At 39.3% G+C, this 21,349-nt stretch overlaps 1 protein-coding gene across 1 annotated transcript in view; it reads left to right on the forward strand.

The window, feature by feature from the left end:
* Positions 1-3,136: 3,136 nt before the first annotated feature.
* The window catches only part of LOC121880004 (ATP-dependent RNA helicase DDX54-like), a 157,859-nt gene continuing 139,646 nt past the window's right edge, over positions 3,137-21,349 (forward strand). The window contains exon 1 of the mRNA XM_042386900.1: positions 3,137-3,216. The gene's annotated coding sequence lies outside the window, so the exon portion shown is untranslated. The remainder of the gene's footprint in view (positions 3,217-21,349) is intronic.

Genomic DNA, 21,349 nt, shown 5'->3' on the forward strand with positions numbered 1-21,349 from the left:
CTGGCTCCCCTAGTCGTGGGCACGCAGGTGCGTGTGCAGGACGCAGCTACCAAGCTCTGGGACAGGACAGGCATAGTGGTGGAAGCCCGCCCTCACAGGCAGTATGCCGTCAGGTTGAGTGGCAGTGGCAGGGTGTCCATCCGCAACAGATGCCACCTGCGAAACGGCTCCACACCTGTGCCTACTACTCCGGTGGTACACCAAGCTGTGCCTCCTGGCCCCCCTTCTGCTGTGCCCTCCGTACCCGCGCCCTCCTTCGCACCCACGGCCCCTCCCCAGTCGAGCGCGGCCAGGCCCAGGAGAGGCCGTAGGCCTCCGGGCTGGTTGACGGACTACGTGGTGTAGTGTATGTGATGTAAAATCAGTTTAGAGGGTTTTTTTTTTCCTTTGTTTGACTGGTTTTTCCTGCATTATTGTTGTTTTTATGAATGCATTGTTTTCCTTTTGTTAGTTCAAATGTGCATTGTCATTTCCTTTTAACTTGGGGGGGGAGATGTAAGATTGTACCATTGTACGATATGTTTTCCCATGTTGAGATGGGGGCTTGTCTTTGGCAGCGCCCGGTTGCCAGTCACCAGCTGACGCTGTTAGAATAAAGTCTACAAAGAACGTGGTCTATGACTCCAACCTCTCACAAAATCTGACTGAATAATGTCACCAGTGCTAATATGCAGGTACAATTTAGTTTGAGTTACTGTTTTGGCCATAACCTTTAAGGTGGTGTAAAAGAATCCTCGAAGAATGACATATAGGCCAGTATTTGGGCGACATTCAACACCATCTGTCATCCAATAATGGTTAGTAACATGGCTCAAATTTATTAAAAAAAATTTTGTTATTTGCTTATACAGGGGTACTAGGGTATTGCATTGACTCAGTGCATAGACTACTCTCTTTTAATATTTAGATAGAAAGCATAATTAATATTCGGAGATTTTGATAATGTGACAGTGGTGAAATTACTTTAACTGCGGTAGGGTCTCGACTTTTTAATCTTGCATATTCATATGGGGACGCATTTGTTTCAAAAATAATTTATTCAGGCGTAAATCACTACCCTGTAATCCAATTCCTTTTTCTGAAAGTGAATACGGTCTTAAATTCGGTGGTGCTCCTGTACTAACACGAACAGTGAAGGTCGTAACAAAAAACAGACCTACGGCCCAACGGCTACTAAGTTGATAAGTGGTGAAATGTTAAATAGATAAGAATAATTAATTAAATAAAATAAAAACCAGAAAGTGTTGCGACGGCATCGGGTGTGAGCTCTTTCAAGACAAGACTTGACCAACACTAGAGTAGGTTCAGGTACATTCAGGAGCCGGTGCATTACCAGTACTTGCCAACAGTGCGTAACAGAGGAGTAATCGATCGCCCAAGTTGCTAACGAACCGATCAGTGGTGAAGAGGATAAAAGTAAAAGTAAAGCTAATGATATAGGAATTTACTCTTCTGATTGACTAAACGTAAACTATTTACTTTTACTTTTACTTTTATCCTCTTCGCCACTGATCGGCTTGTTAGCCGCTTGGGCGATCGGTCACGTCTCTGATTACTTTTCCTTTTCATTTATCTTCTTCACCAAAAGATCGGCTCGCTAGCCGCCCGGGCGATCGGTCACGTCTCTGTCACGCACTGTTGGCAAATACTGGGCATGCACCGGCTCCTGAATGTACCAGAACCCGCTCCAGTGTTGGTCAAGTCTTGTCTTGAAAGAGCTCACACTCGGTGCCGTCACAACACTCTCTGGTAGATTGTTCCAAGAGTTTACAACACCTTACTCCGAAAAAGTTTGCCCTCACGGTTTTCTGGACTTGCGGCTTCTTCAATCTTGAACTGTGACCCCTTGTGGGGCGAGCGTCCGCCAGCTCCAAGTAAGGACACTCAACTGAGTAGTGCCTCCTGAGATGCTTATGCATCTCAACTAGGTCCCCCCTTGCCCGTCTGTAGTATAAGCTAGGCAAGTTCAGGCGCTCCAATCTCTCAGGGTAGCTGAGGTGCCGAAGTGCAGGCACCAGTCTGGTGGCCCTCCTGAAGATCGTTACGAGGGACGGACCGTCTAGATATCTGAACGTCCTTCTTATAAGACCCAATAATTTATTTGCCTGATTTACCTTCTTCTCGCAATGGCCCGAGAACTTCAGCTCATTGTCAACATACACACCTAGGTCCTTCTCACACACAGTCTCAACTAGTACATTTTCTTCATCCCGTTGGGACATATGGTACGCCTCCTTACCGTTGGTACGCCCCAGGTGCATCCTCTTACACTTCGTGACATTGAATCTCAGCAGCCATTTCTTCGACCATTCCTGGAGCCCACAGAGGTCCTTCTGCAGTTCTTCACAGCCCGCTTGGTTCTTAATTTCCCGAAATAACTTGGCGTCATCGGCAAACATTTGTTTGGAGGAGTGTACAACGTCAGGCATGTCATTTGTGAAACAAACAAACAACAGCGGGCCCAATACACTGCCCTGTGGTACCCCACTTGTGACAGGTACAGATGACGATTTCGTGCCATTAATCACCACACACTGCTTGCGGTTATGTAGAAAGTCTTCTATCCACGCTAGGTTTTTCCCCGAATTCCGTACCCTTCCAGTTTGATTTTCAGGCTTTCGTGGGGTACACTGTCGAAAGCCTTGGCAAAATCTAGGTAAATATTGTCGATATTACCACTCCGTTCCAGAATATAGGTCCAAATATCCAATACCTTGAGAAATTGTGTTAAGCAGGAACGCCCCGGCATAAAACCGTGTTAGCAATCTTTTACAAGGTTGTTTCGTATTAGATGTTCCATTGCGGCATCTCTGATAATACTCTCAAGTACTTTACATATAAACTATGAATGCAACAAAAATAAAATGAAAAAATAATGATATTGCCTACAATAAAAACTTTTCCTCAAGGTTATTTTTTACTTCAGCGTATACACAGTATACAGTATACAGTGAGAGTAGCAGCACAAATTAGGCTCGTTATTTGTTATAAGAAGACGCTGGTACTCTACTTTTATGTAACTTTAGTTTTCTAGCAATGTAAAATACTAATTAACTTGTATTTTTTAATATTTCATAATTGTAATAACTATATGTCTATCAATATCATCACGGTATAAAATAGTAAAACATTTTGTACTAGTATCTGCCTGCTTAGATGTATGTAAACATTGCGTCTGTGAGACACGTGGGTTGGATGGTGTTCATCGTAGGAGAGGTTTGTACTTTTAGTGCTTACTGGATTTTCTCTCTGAGCTTAGAATTATACCTTTCATTTTTGAAGGTTTAACGTAAGGGTACATGGTAATTTATGGGGATACACTATCACGAGAAGGAGTGTTGGTATATTTTTACTTTCGGACATTAGTCCCTTGGGGTTGACCAATATGTTTTGCCAGTGTATTTTGGAATCTGACCAAAATTTTTGTCGGAAATTGCTCGTTTTTTCCCCACGCCGACCCCTCCAACAATAATGTGGGGGAGCCTGGGAAATCGGGTTTTTTGGGTGGGGGAGAACACGAAAACGAGTCATCTAACCTAATCTAATGTACCTAACCGGTAAATTTATTTAAGCGCACCCAACTCTGTTAGAAAGTAAAAAATATATTTTTCTAGTGTATTTGTGAGTGTTTAGACCGATTATGACCTTCATTTCCGTCGGAAATTGGCCTTTTTTTTCGATTTTTTCGTTGGACGTTTTCCGAAAAAAAAATAGCTAAGCGAATACAAAAAACACAAAAAAAAACCACCATAAAAACATAAACTGGACCTGATCTAACCTAACTGACTAACTGACCAGGCCAATAAGGTAAGAAATAAGTGGAATCACTTATCTCTTACCTTATTGGCCTGGTTCTCGTTCGTCGTTGGAGTTACCACAATGCTACATATGTTGGTAGATATTTACATTCGTTCTTGCACTTAGGAGACTTTACTGAGGTTGAGAGAACACCATGAGATTGAAAAAATGCTATAGTTTCTTCGTTTTTTCCCCCCAAAACTCGCAATCAGCTCCATATAATTGAAGTGACACCCATCGCAGACTTCCATGGTCGGAAATGAATTTGAATTTCGAAATATGAGAGACCCAAAATAAAAATCGAATTTGATTGGGCCAAAAATACCACGAATTAAACCACAAATCATTTTAATTGGTTGCCCCCCAAAAAAGCTTTTGATTGGCCGCGTGACGTGTACGAGAACGCATGCGCGTGATGATTTATGAAGGAGAACCGCAGTGTGGGAGGTGAGGTAGGCGATAATGGCGGAAGATTAATGGAAGAAAATAGAGAAAATTTTGGATACGCTACCTCCGTTATTATACATTTGTTACGGTAATGTAATAGAAGAAAACTATCTTATAATTAGACGTCTCATTCGAATATGATTATAGATTAGTGGTAGGAATGTGTGGTGTGAAAATGCAGTAATACCGTACCACCTAACCTAACAACGTAACGTAATTTAACGTCAAATTTCACTTGTGCACCGGTCTTTGTTTGGATATTAAAAATATGGGATCACCTGAAGAATTGTCACCCCAGGTGTTGCCACCTGAAGATCATCACCCCAGGATATCCTACCTGAAGAATTGTCACCCCAGGTGTTGCCACCTGAAGATCATCACCCCAGGATATCCTACCTGAAGAATTGTCACCCTGCCGAACTCTGGGATGACAATTCTTCAGGTGATCCAAAATATGTTTTTCCGATGTTATTTGATGAGTTTCAAACAAATTTGATATTCATTTCAGCCGGAAATCAATAGTTTTTGAGAAACCACCCCCTTCCCTACCCATCAATCTTAACAAAAATGTTTATGTTTTCGAGTAAATCACAAATAAAATACCAACCTACAATACCAAACTTAACCTAATCTAACCTGTGATTGATTGTGATGTCACAGGTTGGCTTGAGCCGCCAAGCAGGAGCCTGGAGGCAGCCATATACAATGTTGATACAGTATACACAGGCATACATTATTTATAGGTTAAAATAAATTACTGCTCAAGTATCATCGTGTGTATTTACTTGCTGGTTGCCAAAATGATGCAAAAGACCGATAACTCCAACATGGAAGTTTTCATCACTGTTCTCTATTTCATGTCTGGAAAATGGAATTTTTTTTTTTTAACGTAAATTAGCCCACCCGGGCACAGGCCAAACGACCACAACGGGGCAGGGGGGGGGGATGGGGGGAATATAAGAACAGAAAGAAATTGAAAATAGAGAAGAAAAAGGTTATACAGTTAACCCTCACTTTACGCGGTCCCACATTCCGCGTTTCCACGTTTAAGCGGTGACCTGCCGGAACCTAACATGCTCACATTCCGCGGTGCGTGTACCCCATTACGCGGAGAGCGGCTGGCAAGCCGCGCCATTTTTGGATCCAAACCTCCCGCCATGTTGTGTAAGCGGCGCGAACATGGTGCGCACAAGGTTGCCCAGTCATCAAAACATTACCAGTTCTTCACCCGCCACCCACTACAGCCGGCCCAAGTCAGTGATAGTGATAATTATAGTGAGGATATGGACTTATATGAACTTTGGGGGGTTTGACAAAGAGGCCCTGCAAGCCTCTGTGGTGGATAGTGATACAATTGATGCAAGTGATACAGGTGAGGGCCAATAATCTGCCCTCTGCCTCGGAACCAACCGCCCATCCCCGTGTGCCCAGCCATCTTTTCTACTCATGTAAGTGTTAAAAAACCTAATATTATTGATATTTCTCTTAATTATTAATTGTGTGTGCATGCCATCATAAAGTTAAGATAATATTTTTACTACAACATAGTTGTGTGTCGTCAAAAAGTGGAGTTTGGGGGTCGGCCCGGAGTCTATTTCAATTAATCCCATATGTTATGTTATTCACTTTACGCGTTCCTCACTTTCCGCGGCACCCTGTGGGTTACATTAACCGCGTAAAGTGAGGGTTGACTGTACAGTACTGTGTTAATCTACACCACAAAAATGCCGGAAAACCAGCTTTTTAAAGTGAGACAGATTGTATAAGTATGGAAACACAGAAGAAGGCAGAGCATTCCACAGTTTGGTTGTGTGAGGAAAGAAGGAGATACTATAACGGGTTATTCTCGTGTGACTGACATCCACAGAGAAACGGTGGGCACTGCGGGCAAGACGTGTGTTACGAGCCCACGGCCTTGCCGGTGGTACACAGGGTGCCAAATCCACCGAACATTGCCCATTAAAGTACCTGTAAAAAAAGAGAGAGTGAAGCAACATTGCGGCAAAGAAAAGGGAAGAGAGATTGTCGACTAAAGGAGGAGAGTTAATAAGACAAAATGCCTTTGATTCCACCCTAACAGTTGGACAGAAGAAGAGCCACCCCAGATATGAGAGCAGTACTCCAAGTTAGGATGAATGAATCCCTTATATACTTGGAGCAACTGCTCAGGAGTGAAGTAGCTACGGCATCTGTACAGCATTCCCAACTTTCGGGAGGCAGCTTTAGCTATATTAAGGATGTTTGATTTCCAGGACATATTGGTGGAAATGGTGAGGCCTAGCATATTTATTTCAAAATGTGGCAGAATGATAGCATCCTGAAATGTAATTGGTGGGAGATCATCTAATTTAGAAAGTGTAATTGGTAAATACTGAGTTTTATTGCTATTGAATTTAACCATGTTTGTAGCTCCCGATTCAGAGATGCTGCACAGATCTGCAATGATAGAAGTAATGATATCAGCTCTAGAAACAGATCTAGTTTGAGATTTAGGAGGAAGGGTAAAATGTGAAAAGATTGAAGAGTAGAATCATCAGCGTAAGAATGGATAAAATTAGTTGTAGTGTGAAGTAAATCATTGATAAAAAGAAGGAAGAGAGTAGGTGAAAGAACAGAACCCTGTGGGACACCACTGTTGGGAGAGAAAGAGCGAGAGATCGATCCCTCGACAACAACTGCCATGGATCGGTTCTCTAGGAAGCTAGAGATTAGAAAACAAAGTGGGGGGGGGGGAGAAACCAAAAGAGCGAAGTTTAGAAAGCAGACGTGTTCCATACCCTGTCAAATGCTTTGGAGATGTCAAGGGCCACGACGAAAGTTTCCCCATAATCCATAAGAGAGGATGACCCAAAGATGGGTGCGGTAGGAGAGCAGATCACCAGTAGATCTCGCCTGGCGAAAGCCATACTGGTGATCCGACAAAAGAGAATGGCTTTCAAGGTGTCGGGGAAAATGGGAGATCAAGATAGTTTAAAAAATCTTAGAGAGGGATAAAATTAGGGCAAAGGGGTGATAGTTAGAGGGATTAGAATGGTCACCCTTCTTCAGGATGGGCTGAACCAAGGCATGCTTCCAAGAAGAAGGAAAAGTTTGGGTTTTGAGGAAGAGGCAAAAGAGGCGAGCAAGCCCAGGGGCCAGGGCTTCAGCACACTCCCTCAGAACACGAGGGGGTATTCCGTCTGGTCCATGCGCCTTACTCACATCCAACCTGGATAACAGACCGGCAACCCTGCGAGTGGAGATTATAGGAAAGTGCATAGGTTCAGTAGGAGGAGCAGGGGTAGGAGGGATAGAGTGGGAATTGTCTAAGGTGGAATTTGAGGAGAATAAGGTGCCAAAGAGAATGACTTTGTCAGAGGGAGAGTTGGCTATAGAGTTATCAGGTCAGAAGAGATGAGGAAAAGAAGGAGCTCAGAAATTGTTTCAGATGTTTTTGGTTAAGGACCAGAAGGATTTACTAGAGGAAGAATTAGTCAGGAAGGACTAGGGATAACCATGGCCAGGGGATGGGCTTCAAATGATCAGATGACATATGTAATTTAACGTGCTTCATAGCTGGATGGCAGAGTTCTTGATAATACTCTACAATCATAAAGACATCTACTTTTGGTAAATTTCTTTCAACTGCCTTGATGAACCCTGGAAGTAGTTGTCCAACCTTCTCGGCTGATCGGCTCTGTAAATAAATATTATTAGATAATTAATTGTGCTTTACTGTGCAGTGCAGTAATACTATATTGAATATATAAATAGTACTAAGCACATTAACTAATTCAATGGATATTAGCTGTCCTTATTACAAATTTCATAGTACAGCTCCTCCCCGACTTACGACCTACTCGACTTACGACCACCTGCACTTACGACCTGCCTCGGTCTTACCAAAATTTTGTCAAATTACGTATTTTCGAGTCCCAACGTCAGTACACAGACAAAATTTTCGTTTGTAATTCACTTTAAAATGGCTGGCAAGCTTAAAGGTGAGAGTTTTGTGGTGCTGAGAAGAAAAAGAGACACCCATTTTAGATTTTCTATGTATTATTTAAGCATTTTCGACTTACGACCTGGATTTGGGTCCCTAGCCCCGTCATAAGTCGGGGAGGAGCTGTATAAACTTTCCAAACAATATTGGTATTATTTTCGTTTTGTTCATCTGGGGCCTTAAGATTTTAACTATGGGATTAAGTACTTTAAACAGTTGTAAGGTTAGCTTCACATACACAGGTAAGGGGGGGTAGTAACTCAAAACTAGTGATTTCCGATAGAAATGAAGGTCAAAATCGTTCATAACACATCGCAAACCATCAGAAAAGAAAACATACAGTAGTCTGCATGTCTACAATAAGTACAGGGATGACCCAAACTCAACATTTACCCATTATAGCCTATCTCGAATCTGAGCATCCAAATACTTATGGTGGTTAAAGTAAAATTTTACCCATTGATTAATGTAAATGATGATATATATCCCAATGCATTCTCAAAACAAAGTCCAGACAATGTCATTATTGTACTTCTAAATTGACCTGTATCTCCATCTAGCACTGATATACTCTGTAAATGAACTGGAAAAAAAGAGAAAGTCCACCAGGTAAGAATACATGACAGCTGAGCTGGTGTGAACGAATCCAGGAAAAAAAGTCACAAGAAAAAAGTCACAGATAAAAAGGCACGGAAAAACCTAACTTAACCTAACCTACGTGCAATGCCATCATATATATATATATATATATATATATATATATATATATATATATATATATATATATATATATATATATATATATATATATATATATATATATATATATATATATTGTGTTGTCAATGTATACAAGTCATGTGACTTTTTTTCCTGAGGACTTTATTTACTAATAAATAATAATAATAATTAACGGTTTATTGAAAGAGCATGGCAGCCGGAAAGCTGAAAATATACAATTACATAATCGGGGAATGGTTCTCTTGATTTACAAATGATGTACAAGTAACATAAGTAATACAAATATGATATATAATAATAAGGTGTTGATAATTTTTACAATGGTTGGGACTGGGCTGTTCTTGTAGCAATCAGTTCGTGCTCGTATGGGCTGGATGCGGTTGGGCAGGTGTGTGGCCACGTGGCCAGGACAGTAGCTTGGGGCAATGCAGGTGTGCTCCATCCTTCAGGTTAGGTCAGGTGAAGCCGTGAGGTCAGGTCATGTTAGGTCAGATCCAGCCACAATCAGTATTGCTGTATTTTTGTGCTTTTCCTTCGAGTTGAAATTGTCACTTTTGTATATCACTTGTGAGTTGATCATCAATCTTTGCACTGTACTGTTGGTGTGAGGATGTTGATAAATCCAGATGGGAAGGAGGAGATGGGGGAGGGGAGGGCCTGACAGACCGGGCTGGCAGCTGTCTCCATGATCAAGAGACCACGGCCGCGTTAGCGGGCAGCGCCGACTACAACGTCCTTACCCTATGATGGCTGAGGTGTGAACATGGGAGATTTTTATATCCATAAGCTGCTTTTCACTGCACATTTCTTCACTACGAAATGTCCATGACTTAGACCATGAAAAAAACACTCTTAAAACTTAACTGAACGTGGTATTTGGGTTCTGAAGAGGCTAGCCTTTGTACTTCTCCGACTTCAGTGGTGAGTTTGTTCGAGAGCGTTGTCTACGGGGTAGTGGTGACGTCTTTGGAAATGGCGGCCCTGTTTCAAGAGAAATAAACTTATCTCGACTATTATAGCAGGACTTGCGACCGGGTTATAGACCGACGACCAGGTCATAAGTCGAAAATGCGAAAATAATACATAGAAAATCTAAAATGAAATACGGTACAGTAAAAGTAATCAATAATGAAAAATTAATAAAGTGTTACTGTGCACTTACTTTAATGTAGCCAGCTGAATGCACACAGGGCCTCAATAATTTTGTAATTAAACATGGATACTACATTAATTGGATGAAGCAGAGGAGACAGGGCTAGGTGGGTCATCAATTTCGCTTTCTTCAGACAGACTAACATACTTGCTTGTTGAAGGTATTGGATCATCTTTAGGGAGTGAAAAGGCAGCAGTGGTGGGGCATGAGGAGATAGCAGTGGGGGACTTCTTAAAATATATGTCCAATTTAGACTGCACAGTTTGCCTTTTCTTTTCATTGTAAATCTCCCTGTAGCAAGCAAGTGCATCTTGGATATGTCTGTCAACTTTTGCAAAACGCTCAACATTTTGATCCTTTTCTTCAAACATTTGCACCACCTTATTAATAGTAGCAAATGCCTCTGCCTTGTCCTTCAAAATTGTTGATATCGTCGAGTGAGAGAAGCCAAGGTCACGTGAAATGGTTGCTACTGTTTTTCCATTTTTATATTGCATTATTGTTTTCAATTTCATCTCAAAAGTAACTGACTGTCTCCTTTTCTCATCAGCACCATGAGAACTCCTTCTGCTACCACCAGAAGGAGTTGTTCGATTTTGTTAATTTTTTCCACAGATGTTCTTATCACTATAGTAAGTATTTTAAAAGAGGTGACCTTTACATGAACCTAATTGGACCTGACCTAACTAACCAAAGAAACATACCTAACCTGGTAAAATTGCAGTATCACTACCAATTGGTTGTTGACCAGAAATCTTGGTTTTTTCCCATGGTATTTGGTTTGATTCCTTTGAATTTTGCCTTCATTTCTGTCGGAAACGAGTCGTTTTGAGTTATCACCCCCACCCCATAGAACCTAACCTAACTTCCTAGCTTGGGGGGTTCACTCCCCAGACCTCCCCGCCATATTAAATAGAAAGTACTTACAGTATTAAGATATCTGGTACCAATGAAAACAACTATGTTTAAGCGTCATGGTGTAATTTACGTTTTGTTTTTTACGTGAGAGTACGCTGGGACCGAGTGGGTTAGTTGTAAACAAACAGACAACATGCAGTGACTCGTCAGATTTTTGGGAGGTGTATTTATGGTAAATAATTAATTTCTTCATGTACACCCACCAAAAAAATATTCGGCACCCTTACGGCATGATACAATATGACACGGGTGCCGAGTAATTTTTTAGTGGGTGTACAATGCATGTAGAGACATTTGATTGTCATATGATCAGTTTTTCACCATTTTTCCCCTGCAATTTCCCTTCTCCTTCATGCCCTGCCCACTACAGGCGATTTCTGGTCGTAGATAGAGAAAATCTAAACTGTGCCCGGCGCTGACACCCCCCTCTACCTCCTTCTCCTGATGTCACCTCACCTCAATATCCAGTAGACAACAGATATATGGTAATCAGTATTGAAACTAAAAATAAAAATTAAATACAGGTGGAACACCTGCACCTTGATATAGTTACAGTACAGTCGACCCTCGTTAATTCGGACCCCTTTAATCCGGATTTCGGATAATTCGGACAAAATCTGAACAAACTTTTTTTTTTTTTTTTTTTTTTAGATTTGTAGGAATATTACCTACGCGGACCTTAAGCTAAAATGCTGGTCCACCCACTGCTGGGATAAAACACCAGTGTCTTTTTGGTTAAATGCAACATCACCACTAGTGTGGGGGGGTGGGGATGCAACTTTTAGCTTCAGATATACTGCCAGATTCTGGGGTCACTAAGTCTAAGGGGATAACTTAACTCTAATCTTAATTTCTAAGGGTCGCTGCCACCAGACCCCCTCTGGACAGCATGTAGCTCGTTAGGTAGCGTGCAGAGTGGACTAGGCATTCGATAAGGGTAAAGAAGGGTGAAACCATAACATGTCTTAATTGATTTATTCCTTATAAAACATACTGGTAAAAAACATATACATGAATTGGCCTTCCTCAGAAGAACAACGAAAATGTGGTTACCCAGATGGGCCCCAGACTCTTACATTAATGGCATGTCATCCACCTACTTATTGCATAACAATCTGTGACCACCTTACCTCGGTCATTCCTTCTTACACTATCCCTTAACACATCAGACTGCTCCACCTGTATGGAATATAGCACCGTCGGTTATCATACATAGTAGCACCATCTCAACACACATGTTACACTCCATACCTGCAAGTATGGGACTCCTTGTGACTTTTAGGTATACACAACAGGCACCTCGTTCGCACACCGCCCTCGGTGGGTAAAGACGAGGGCTTCACCTAGAGACATACCAGCACTATTTCTACGCCTGGTATTATAGGTCGCTCCAAGTGACGACCGCAGAGTTTCTCACGGTCTCCTTATTTGTGACTATTCATTTGGAGTGGTGTGCTGGAAATCCACAGGTTCACAGTGGATTGGCATAGCGGGGAGTAGTCACCACCTGTTGTGACGCTCAAAGGGATAATGGCGGCCGGGCGGCAAGGCACTCCGACCGCATGGAACCTGAGGTGACGGTAGAACAGGGAATACTGAGAAATAATGCCTGACGGGCGGTTATCCCACCCCCTAACACATTCCTATTACACTTATATATCCGGCAAAGCTTTAAACTGTAATAACTTCTATATATAAACCTTAATTATAGGGCGGGATATAGCCCGCTAGGACACTGACCTGAGGTGACGGTAGAACGGGGAATACTGAGGGCATTGCCCCGCCGCTCCTCATCACGTAGGCCTACAGTTTCCAATCTTTAATTTTCACTTTTGTTTCTTATGGTTCTCACCTGAACACTTTTCGGTATATTGTCACTCATGCCTTATAAACACATATTTTAATCCTAAATTACACACTAAGGTAAGGTCTTGGTTTGCTAGTTCGTGGGTAAATTCATGGGGTTATAATATCAACGTGGCACCTGCACCTGTCGTGGGTGTATGTCACGGAGGATACGAGGTGTATTAAGTCCATACCAACGCATACAAGATATTTCCTTCAAGCATAGTTTCTGGGTCACTTCCAACACTTCACATAGTGCCCTGATACATTTATCCTTTTCCAGATCATTGTTCTCATGTATTTTCATATGATATCTTCAGTTATGTTCGCTACACGCCACAGACGTAAATAGTATGACCTTCAAACCCTGATCCACACTTAGTCCTTACAGTACACTAGTCCGGCCTCAACTGGACTTTAACATTCATCACTATGGATACCCCTGAGTTCTCCTTAATTATGAATACATACAATTAATATGATATAACTGTACCTGGGTACAATACAACACATGGTCTAGTAACATTGAGTAGGTGAGTTATCCTTATCGTTTCCCATTTTCTGAGGCTCTACAAGCGCAGTGGATTTGAAATGTTATATAGCGTAATATGAATAAATGGGCTTTTAGCAATGACAATGATGTGCACAGTACACAGACATGAAAATATTAACCATTACTGCCAGTAAACAATGGAAATGTAAAAAGTACACAAAAATACATTTGCAGCAGTAAACAATGGAAACGTAAAATATATACCAATTAGTAATGAAAAGTTGTGCAGTTCCTTCAGCAAATGAAGCTCACCAACTTACAATAGGCTAAATTACCTAACAACGTGTTTTCAGTAGTCTATGTTGAAGTTCTTAGCACAGGCTAACTTATCATATCATATACAGTTGTACCCCGCTTAACGCGGTCAATAGAACCCAGAGGGTCCCGCTTTAAGTGAAATCCGCATTAAGTGAACAACAGAACATATGGGATTAATTCCAATAGAAACCAGCCCAACCCCCAAACTCCACTTTTTGAAGACACATAACTATGTTGTAGTAAAAATAACATCTTAATTTTATGATGGTACATGCACACAATTAATACTTAAGAGAAATAGAGAAATACAGTCGCCAAGTTAATGTCCATTCAAATAATGGACTCAACTCCCTCCCCTCTCACACTACACTGCCGGCTCTTCCCTCTCTGAGAAATTTTTGGGGGAAAACCACTAAATTTTAATAAATAATACCTCAAACTAAAGTTAGGATAATACAATTGACATTGCTGGATTCCTTGTAAGACCAGGAATATTTTGAATATAAATGTCATATATTTTGCACAAAAGATAACATAGTTACCCAGAGAAAAATTTTATCTAAAATTTGTATGTCTAATGCAAAATATATGATGTTTATATTCAAAATGATCACCAAATTATAAGAATTCCAGCAATGTAAATTATATTCTGACCGGGTAATTTGTATGAATTTTATGAGCTAAAACAAATATCTTCAGTTAATAAAAAAAAAATAATCTTCACGACACTATCTGTCAATCAAAGTACCCCACCTTGCCTCCCCCCTCTTCCAACCATGCGGTCAGTCCCAACCCTCCCCCCCACCCCCCACCAATCCTCCCTTCAAGAGATGTGGGGTGAAAAAAATAAATTTTAACATTTTGTATTAAATAATACCTCAGATTAAAGTTAGGATAATATAATTGACATTGCTGGATTCCTTGTAAGACCAGGAATATTTTGAATATAAATGTCATATATTTTGCACAAAAGATAACATATTTACTCAGAAAACATTTTATCTAAAATTTGTATGTCTAATGCAAAATATATGATGTTTATATTCAAAATGATCATCAAATTATAAGAATTCCAGCAATGTAAATTATATTCTGACCGGGTAATTTGTATGAATTTTATGAGCTAAAACAAATATCTTCAGTTAATAAAAAAAAAAAATATTCTTCACAGGGTAACAGATGGTCGGTCGGTCCCTCCCTCCCCCCCACCCCCCACCAACCGTCCCAAGGAGATGTGTGGGAAAACCAGAATACTTAACTTTTTGTAATAAATAATACCTCAAACTAAAGTTAGGATAATATAATTGACATTGCTGGATTCCTTGTAAGACCAGGAATATTTTGAATATAAATGTCATATATTTTGCACAAAAGATAACATAGTTACTCAGAGAAAAAATTTTATCTAAAATTTGTATGTCTAATGCAAAATATATGATGTTTATATTCAAAATGATCACCAAATTATAAGAATTCCAGCAATGTAAATTATATTCTGGCCGGGTAATTTGTATGAATTTTATGAGCTAAAACAGGCAGTCAGGCAGGGTGGCGGGTGGGGCAAATCTAAAAATAGCGTCTCGAGCCGGACACTCACCGCGTATATGTGGAAAAAATCCGTGTTAAGTGAAAGTTCAGCTCTGGTGAGGCACCGCGTATATGATAAAACGCGTTAAGTGAAACCGCGTTAGGCGGGGTAATACTGTACGGTATCACAGTTCTCATTGATCTATAAAAAATACCGGTAATAAAAACCTTTTTGATATTTCACACTTAATATAATACCCGGTAATCTACTTCAACCTCCTATTGTTTACAACGAGGCATGATGCACCACCAGCTGTTGAGTATCAGCTAGACGGTACATGTGTTTTTCGAATCGTTTTCAGTTAAAAAAAACTTACATCACATGTATATTTTACCTTAACTGTGCCTGAATGAATATATTCTCGGAAATAAATAGTAGTTTTGCTGAAACGTGATGTATTTTAAAGTAAAATAGGATAAAATACATGACGAAAACAAAAGATTTTACCTAACCTTCCGATGTTCTTGAGATGTTATTCGGTTTTTTTTATGATTTTTGGTTAAAATACTGTTATATTACAATGGTATTCTATTCATACTGTGCTTGATATAATGCATTCACGGAAATGTAATATTTTTGCTGAAATGAGAGTACGTATTACAGTGAAAAGTGGGATAAAATCGTGACGAAAACAATGACTTTCGCTTTCTTTCATTCAAAAGATGTTACCTTAATTGCTTTTCGATTGGTTTTCATTTAAAAAACTGTTGTATTACAATAATATTCTATCCTAATTGACTCGAATAAATACTACGATAGCATATTTCTGAATATTTTCATTAAAATCCATCCAAATAATTTTTCTTGTCATCGTCTGCAGCACCGAACAGCTTCTCCCAGTCCTCTCCTTGAACAGGGCTAGAGGGTACGTGTTTTTCGAATCGTTATCAGTTAAAAAACTGTTACATCACACGTATATTTTACCTAAAGTGCGCCTGAATGAATATATTCTCGGAAATAAATAGTAGTTTTGCTGAAACGTGATGTATTTTAAAGTAAAATAGGATAAAATACATGACAAAACAAAAGACTTTACCTAAGCTTCCGATGTTCTTGAGATGTTATTCGTTTTTTTACTTGTTTTCGGTTAAAATACTGTTATATTACAATGGTATTCTATTCATACTGTGCTTGATACAATACATTCACGGAATTGTAATATTTTTGCTGAAATTATGTACGTATTACAGTGGAAAGTGGGATAAAATCGTGATGAAAACAATGACTTTGAAATATAATGCAATATTAACCCCTAAATCGGTTAATTCGGACAATCGGCTAAAACGGACACCCTTCCCCCCCTATTAGTCCGAATTAACAAGGGTCGACTGTATCTTCATTTGTACAGTGGTCCCTCAGTTAACGATCACAATTCGTTCCACAGAGTCGTTCGTTAACCAAATCCATTGTTTCAATGGGATATTGGGTAATTGGTTCCAGCTCACAGAAAAGTACACACCGTATATACCCGTGTGTAGTTCGAGTTTTTAAGACCAAATTTTTTGGCAAAAAATTGGGAGTTGACCTCTACACGGGTAATAGTTTCGTTAGGTTGAAAAATATTTACCAGTTACTGCCAGTAAACAATGGAAACGACGCACCACCAGTTGTGAGTGTTGGTACAGTTGCCAGGGCAGATCTCTTGCGTCATCATAGCAAGCCCAAAGTGGCCAAATGCACGGTACAGTAGAACAGGACGATGTTTAAAACATAAAGTATTAATTTTTAAAAGTTTATTTATAGATACTGTACATAAATTTTTGTTCATTAAATCTGAAACATCAATCTTTGTTAATTAAATTTGAAACAAAAAAAACTACGATACCGTGTTTCTGAATATTTTCATTAAAATATAACATCACAAGTATATTTTACCTTAACTGTGCCTGAATGAATATATTCTCAGAAATAAATATGGAAATGTAATATTTTTGCCGAAATGAGGTTCGTATTACAGTGGAAAATGGGATAAAATCGTGACGATAACAATGACTCGGTTTCTTTTGTAGTTCAAAAGATGTTACCGTAATAGCTTTTCGAATGGTTTTCAGTTAAAAAACTGTTGTATTACAATAATATTCTATCCTAATTCACTTGAATAAATACTGCGATAGCATATTTCTGAACATTTTCATTAAAATCCATCAAAATCATTTTCCTTGTCATCGTCTTCAGCACACAGTTACCAGTTTCAAGATTTTCCGTTTAAGTTACCGAGTTTTTCTTTTCCCAAATCGTTTTACAATACTGTAGGTAAAACAGTTTCCCATTGTGCAAACCCCACAGAAAAAAAAATTAACAGAAATGGAGACACCAAAAATGTAAAAAAAAAATGCTGTGTCTGACTTGCAACACTGTTGGTAGGGTCAGGTGGTTCTAACGACATCCTGCCAGTACCTGGTAATCAAATTTATAACAGTGTCTAACCTCAATTACTGTAGTTTATCTGATGTAGGCAATATGAAGTAGAAAATACCAGTTAAAGTGAGAAATTGGAAGAGAATAGACAAGAAAGATGTCGTTGGGCTATTTTTGGTAGGGCTGAGGGAGAGAGTACTGGCCGTTTGGTCTTTTTTGGTAGGGCTGAGGGAGAGAGTACTGGCCGTTTGGTCTTTTTTGGCGGGAGAGCAAATATCCGTATTGGTATTTGTTTAGTGTCTTCTGTATTTTTAAAAATGAATACTTGTAAATTAAAAGTACCGTAACATTGTATTATATACAAACTTGTCATATTTCTGGAAAATAAGAAGCAAGAAAAAAAGAATATACCGGTAAACACAATTTCAACATACGCTAATATTAAAGGCTGCTTAAGAAGGGCCGATGCAAAACCAAAACCTCCGCGACCAGGGCTCTACCGTATCAGCTAGACGGTACACGTGTTTTTCGAATCGTTTTCAGTTAAAAAACTGTTACATCACAAGTATATTTTACCTTAACTGTGCCTGAATGAATATATTCTTAGAAATAAATAGTAGTTTTGCTGAAACGTGATGTATTTCAATGTAAAATAGGATAAAATACATGACGTAAACAAAAGACTTTACCTAACCTTCCGATGTTCAAGAGAAGTTACTCGTTTTGTTAATAGTTTTCGGTTAAAATAATGTTACATTACAATGATATTCTAGTCATACTGTGCTTGATATAATACATTCACGGAAATGCAATATTTTTGCTGAAATGACGTACATATTACAATGGAAAGTGGGATAAAACCATGACGAAAACAATCGACTTACGCTTTCTTTCGTTGTTCAAAAGATGTTACCGTAATCGCTTTTCGAAAGGTTTTTGGTTAAAAAGACTGTTGTATTACAATAATTTTCCCTCCTAATTGACTTGAATATATACTTTTTTGTTGAAACTATCCGCGTTTCAGTGTAAAGTGTCGTAATAATAAATGGTAAACAATTTGCGTCCGGCACTCGGTGATTCAGGCACGGCGACCTTCAGTTTATAGGACGTACAGTGTTTTTACTGAAGGTTTTGTTGTTCCATTACCCTCAAAAACTTGGGTCGACCTTAAACGAGGAATATCATAAATTAATGATTTCTTGGTCAAAAAATTGGGGTCGACCTATAAACAAGGTAGAATTATAGACGAGTATATACGGTACAAAGTAAAAAAAATGCAGTAAAGTACACTTACTTTGAGGTGTGTATGTAGAAGGTTCCTGGTTGATGATGATGATGGGAATTAGAAGTGGGGGTGGAGGAGAAGGGAGAAGAGAAGGAAGTGGGGATGGAGGAGAAATCACCTTTCAGGGGACCCATGCATGATGCAGTTCAAGATTATTTTATTTAAATCAACACTGCACTGCACATTATCAATATGTTAACTACATTTTAGAATTACCAATAATTTTAATGTAAAAATGCAAAAATATTCAAGACACCAACGAAATCGATGTTCACTCCACTGTAAACAAAGTCAAACTGACGCCTGGTGGGTGAGTTAAGCGGCTGATGGGCGCACAAAAAACTAGTTCCCTGTACTGCATATACTGTATTATCAATATGTTAACTAAATTTTAAAATTACTAATAATTTTAATATAGAAATGCAAAAATATTAAAGAGCACAACTTTCTTGGTATTTACTCCACTGGAAACGAATGTAAACATAGAACAGATTACTGAATTGGCAGACTAGCTGATCAGCTGATTCTCACAACAAAGCGTGTTTGTCGTAAGGATTTCATTAATCGAAGTTTTGTTCGTTAACCGAATTGAAGATCCTTATGGGAGGTAATTCGTTAACTGAAATTTCGTTAATCGAACCGTTCGTTAACCGAGGGACCACTGTATTTGACAACTTCCTGGGTATGCATATACCTATGAATCATTGGTCATAAATGCAGGCAGTAGGCAGCTATCAAACAGGGAGGTACTACCACCTGGGAAGATATTGGAAGCATAATGTATTGTCTAATAGTAGACCCTGCTGCCATATGGCATCACGAAAATTGTGACCAAGTTCCAGGTTGCTGATCTGACTTTCTGCCACATTTACACATAATTGCAGGATCTCAATTGTTTCTCTTTGACAACACAGCATACATATATTGTTTCTCACTTTTGATTCTTTTTCATTTTTGTATTTCTTTATTATTATTATTATCAGTGTTGCTGTTATTATTATTATTTTACTTTTAATTTTGTATTTTTATCATAATTTTTATTTACTATGAACTAATTATTTTATTAATATTATTATTATTATTAGTATTACTACTACATTTTTGCCTACCAGGCCCCGATGTGGGTCCGTGACCTGTGCCCTGGTGGGCTAATCCTGAAAAAAAAATTATAAAAATTAAAAATTGTCATAAATGGACACCATATGTAAAGGCCCCAGCTCATCCCCTTATCACCCATGAAGTAACTGACAGTTGCTTAGGTTTCGGCAGGAGGAAGGAAGGATATGGAGGAATACAGCATGACCGATGCATGTGTGTGTGTGTGTGCAATTTTTTTTTTTGCTGGGGGATTGTTTTGTTAACACAGTGGCCTATTATTTCATAAATTCTGGACAGTAAATATGCATAATATATGGTTCAGACCATTAGCACAAGCTAGGAATACCACCCTAAGGTGCAGTATTACATTCTACCCATAATTTGTGTTTTGCCCTACGTACAGCGTATTTATATCCTTGCTTAATATATCCTGCATTGTAACTGCACAGGTAACTGCTGAACTCTCTCCCACCCCTCTAGCCCCCCTGCACTCTGACCCTCCTCAACCACCGTATTACCCCACCACTCACTCACATACTGGTTCCAGTCCTTCCCGGCTTCTCTCTCGCTTGTGAATGCTTCAGATTCAAGAGTCAGTACTCCTGGGGTTCACACTAAATGGAAAGGGTGGATTGAGAATGCCGATTGTAACAAATGGAAGTGGAAGAGGCTGTGCAGTACATACAGTAGTAATAAAGTAAATAATACAGTAATAAATAAATGTAACTGCAAGGTGACGAGGAGAGGTGTGAGGTGACGAGGCAAGATGTGAGGTGACGAGGCAGGAGGTGAAGTGATGTGATAAGGCACATACACAGCACACACATTAACAGCACTACTAAACCTTTGTCTTATAACAAATAAATCTATAGTTTCTATTTTAAAACTAATTGATACATGATGGCTCGATTTGGCTACTTTTGCACATAGACAACTGATCAATGAATAAACCAGGGTTTATGGGGACACATTATACTCTACACTACAATAATATTTATTAAGTTCTGATAAATTTTCTACAATATTACTGTATTTACTAAGTGCTCAAGACAGATCCTTTGGTAAGCACCACCCTCTTGAAGAGTGACAACAACAGTGCTTGAGAGGTGGTTAGTGCTGTCAACATTGTTAGGGAGAACAGGGCCGATCAGCTGTTAATGCTCTGTAAACGAGAAACCAGGAATATATTTTGGCCCAATAGCTCGTCTAAGATTGAGCATGGGATTTTTTGGGTAAAATTAATTGTTTTTTGATAATGTTTTATTAACCCAGCACCAAAATGAACCTATTTGGTAAATCTAGTGAAATTGCATACTGTCATTATA

Source organism: Homarus americanus, unplaced genomic scaffold (genome assembly GCF_018991925.1).
Source record: "Homarus americanus isolate GMGI-L3 unplaced genomic scaffold, GMGI_Hamer_2.0 scaffold30108, whole genome shotgun sequence".
Classification (NCBI taxonomy): domain Eukaryota; kingdom Metazoa; phylum Arthropoda; class Malacostraca; order Decapoda; family Nephropidae; genus Homarus; species Homarus americanus.